The sequence below is a fragment of the Bidens hawaiensis genome, unplaced genomic scaffold (genome assembly GCF_021521415.1).
Source record: "Bidens hawaiensis isolate Kalapana, Puna unplaced genomic scaffold, B.hawaiensis_p1.1 tig00063858_1, whole genome shotgun sequence".
In the NCBI taxonomy this organism is placed as follows: domain Eukaryota; kingdom Viridiplantae; phylum Streptophyta; class Magnoliopsida; order Asterales; family Asteraceae; genus Bidens; species Bidens hawaiensis.
In genome coordinates this window covers 27,431-31,635 of record NW_027501430.1, presented here as the reverse complement: position 1 = coordinate 31,635, position 4,205 = coordinate 27,431, and positions in this window count along the sequence as shown.

Below are 4,205 nucleotides of genomic sequence, written 5' to 3'. Positions count from 1 at the left end.
ACTGGTTACTTAGAATTGATCATGTCATTTATTTCTTAAAGGAAAGTTTTATAAATTAACTGAAAAATGTTAAAATTATAAGGTTAAAATGTGTAAATATATAGGCGATGTTGTTGAACAGGCGAAGTTGTGGATAACTTCGCCTAGGCGAAGTTATCCGTAACTTCGCCTGTATAACAGGTCCCCTATATAAGGGATATTTTTGTCAAAACTGTTCATTATTCATATTAACAGCGAACTTATACTCAATATTATCAGCGAACTTATCGATCATCCGATCTTTGTTCTTTTTTCCAGATTCCTCAATCATTCAAAGGTTCGCGATGTCGTTTAATCATAGATTACAAGTACTTTCATGCTAATCAAGGGTCGTTTGAACCGATTTCGAAACCCTTGGACCATCGGGTTTTTAAAACCGATTTTTGAAACTTGTTGTTACGTGTTCATAACCATACTAATCATCAACATGTCCTTAAAACTTGTTGGTTAAGAGTTCTTAATCGTCTAAACTATCCGAATCATCAACTGCACGTTGTTCCATGAATCTCACAGTCGCCGATTCAGATTCAGGCGAAGTTAGGGTTTAGGCGAAGTTATCTGTAACTTCGCCTGGAGCTTAAGTTCGCCTGAGGTGAAGTTATCCGTAACTTCGCCCGAAGCTTAAGTTCGCCTGAGGCGAAGTTATCCGTAACTTCGCCCAGAACTTAAATTCGCCTGAGGCGATGTTGTGATGAGGCGAAGTTAACTTTAACTTCGCCTAAGATCATTTTTACTTGGTGTTAATTAGACGAACTTAAGGCTGAAGCGAAGTTGTTCCCAACTTCGCCTCAACTTTAACTTCGCCTATACAGAGTTTATCACAACTTCGCTCATGGTAACAAAGCGAACTTGTGCTATGTCTTTGTGTCGTTCTAACTTGGTTAGTTTGTTGCAGATATGGCTGCGATAGCGGGTGCTGGTGGTGCAGGAGGCGATGATGGTGAAAATCAGAGACAGTTTTTCCCGGGTCACAATATGTACATCACTCTTGACCCGGAGGCGAGCGGTGTGGACGACTACCGTGAGATTATCACGTTCCTCCTGCGCTCGAGGATCTTTCATGCGATCACAAACACGCTGCCGATATCTCTGCCGAATATCGAAGACTTCTGGCAGACGGTAGAATATGATTGCCGTGTTGAGCCCCCGGTGATGAGAGCTACGGTGAACAATCAACAGGTTCAGTTCAATTCTGAACAGATCCTGGTGGCATTAAGGTTTGGTGAGGAGACTCGAGACGATCCAACAGAGTTCGTAGCTCCTTTTCGTGATGGAGCGTTTTTTCGAATGGGCTACTCTGGTCCATTAGGAGATACCCAGAGGAGGAAGGGTTTTCTTCTTGATCAGTGGCGCTTCCTTATGCACGTCATGATCGTGTGCATGTCGGGGAGGAAGGCGGGCACAGATGGCATGGGTGCGACCATGCAGTCCGCTATGACTGCACTGACCTATAACAAGCGTTATAGTTTCAGTCAAATGGTCTTTTACGAGATAGACAGACAAAGAAGAGCGATGTCTCGGGAGCGGTTCATTATGTACCCACGCTTTTTACAAATGATATTGAACCATGTGGCTCCGAGTCTACCACAGAGACACCCGATCAGATACGTCAAATCAGTGAGCAAACGTATCTTTGCTCAATGCCGCACGTCGAGTGCGAGGAGCAATCCTGAACGTCGTCCCAGGCATACTCCTCTATTTGGGTTTTTAATCAACCCAGAGTATGTTCCTGCTGGTGGGGACGAGTTAAGAGATCCTCAACCACGACAGGCAAGAGCAACTCAAGCTGTTCCTGCTCCTGCTGTGCCTGTTGTATCTACCGCTGAGGATATAGACCTTGACGCTGTTTTTGGAGGTCAAGGCTATTTTGACATGGATCATGTGGAAGAGGTGCAGGTCTCGGCTGCACAAAGTTTGGGTGTGAGTATGACTAGAGCAGCTACGTCGATGGCTGACTCCGATTTGGATGAGATTATGAATGAGGGGAGACGGTTGATGGTGTCTAGAGAGAGAACGATTGGGAAGAGGAAGAGAACGGAAGATGATGATGAGTCGGAAGAAGAAGAAGACATACATAAGCTGATTAGAAGATCAAGTCGGGAGAGGACAGGTGCTGGCATGGGAGCTGGAGAGACTTCAAGGACTGTACGATTTGCTCCGGCCGCACTGTCTGGTATGACCATTGTTCCTTCTTCTGTACAGGTGACGAGTACAAGCGCTGCGGATGTTTCCGTGGTGGCTACATCAACGGCTGGCATTCCATCCACCACTATCATCCAGACGTCGACTCCGGAGATCGTGTCTCTACCGCCGCCAATGCTTACTCAGTCGGTGGTAGCAGCACGATTTGTAGAGTCAACGGTTATTACTGCTGCAGGGTTATCAGGTATGGTACCACCTGCGGTTACGCCTGCTTCTGGAGTCTCGCCTTCGCCAATGTCAGACTCAGAGAGAATAGCTTCACTAGAGCGGATCGTTGCAGAACAATCGAAGACTATTCAAAGCCTAGTGGAAGCAAATCAACTACAGGCATCCCTCCTGGTTGAGCATGGGAAAATCATAGATGCCTTGAAGGAGTTCTTGGCATCTCAGGGGGAGATGAGCTGTAAGGGCGACGAGCTCAGATCGAAGAAGAGGAATGACCGAGACGATGATCCCAATGCATCGAAAGATGCAGGTGGTGAGCTGCCAAGAACTTCTGAAGCTCTTGGTACTTCCACAGCTGAGGGGGAGTCTACTGACGTGGCTGGTGGTTCTGGTGATGATGTGGTGTTAGTTGAAGATGATGTGATTGATGCACTGAAAGAGCTTGATGATGACATGTTCAGTGACGATATTCTGTTTGATGAAGATGTGCTGCCGAATGATATGATTGAGAAGATCGGTGAGCAGATTGTGATTGAAGATGGAATAGAAGAGGGGGAGATAGTAGAAGAAAACGTTGAACACGAGATCCCTGAGGTTGAGAAAGCCGACGTGAGTGTTGAGATGGATGAGACTGAGTGGGAGGAGCAGCCTAGGTGGAAGGAAGGCTGTGCTCATTGGTTTATCAAGACCAAGAAGCCTGCTGTTCCAGCCATGTTCAAGAAGAGCTATAACATTAAAGGCTATGCTGAGTCGAAGAAGGGAATCATCTGTTGGATATATGATGATCAGATCAAGTTGTTTGTGGTGAAGCGTTATGATGGCATTCAATACTTCAAGAGAATGTTGAGATCTCTCAATACGTTGCCGGAATGCGAGGTGAAGGATTTGGCCAGGTTGGGCCTGATAAACAGAAGTGACAACAATATGGCGAGAATGATTGAGAAGATTGTGTGGAAAGAAGGCATAAAAGAAAAGAAGTTTGAACTATTAAAGCCACAGAAGGGAAAGCTCGTGGAGGATACAGAGAGGGGATTGAGAGCAGATGGCAAGCTATGGATGGTGATGAAGTACAAACCGATACGATGCATCAAGGAGGTTCCAATGAAGAATATGCCTCAAGATGTGTTGAAGAATCTAAAATGGTGGTACGTTGATTGCCAGACTGCTGAAGCCGTGATGGAAGATGAAGATGAACAAGAAGTGCCGAGGGTGTATGACCCGATGCATCTTGTTAACTTATCAAAAGCTGATTTGCAAGCGTTGAATGAAAAGAATATATTCTATATTCCTGCTTGGAAGGATGAAGCAAGGAAATATCAGCGAGTAGTCACGGTGTGTGTGAGAGAAGGAGTGCACGCATGAAGATACAGGATTACAAGACAAGAGCTGAAAGATCAAGATATGAAGCTACTGCCAAGGGGGAGTCTGTTGGTGCATAGATGTCAGTAGTTCATATGTCTAAAGTCTGTAATCGAGTCTGTAATATTGTTTATGTAATTGTTTGTTTAGAAGCGAAGTTGTTGACAAGTTCGCTTAGGCGAACTTGTTAACCAAGCGAAGTTGTTGACAAGTTCGCCTAGGCGAACATGTTGAACGAGCGAAGTTATAGACAACTTCGCCTGAGGCGAAGTTGTCGTGTATTTAAATAGTTTACGGGTTAACTGTTTAAGGTTAATCAGTTGGTCAGTTAGCGTTTTGGTTGATCGAGTTCAGTTTACGTGAGTCTATTGACGTGAGTCTGTAAGTAACACGATTCGAGTTATCAATATAACGTGAGTTTTGTTCGTGTCGTGTGTACG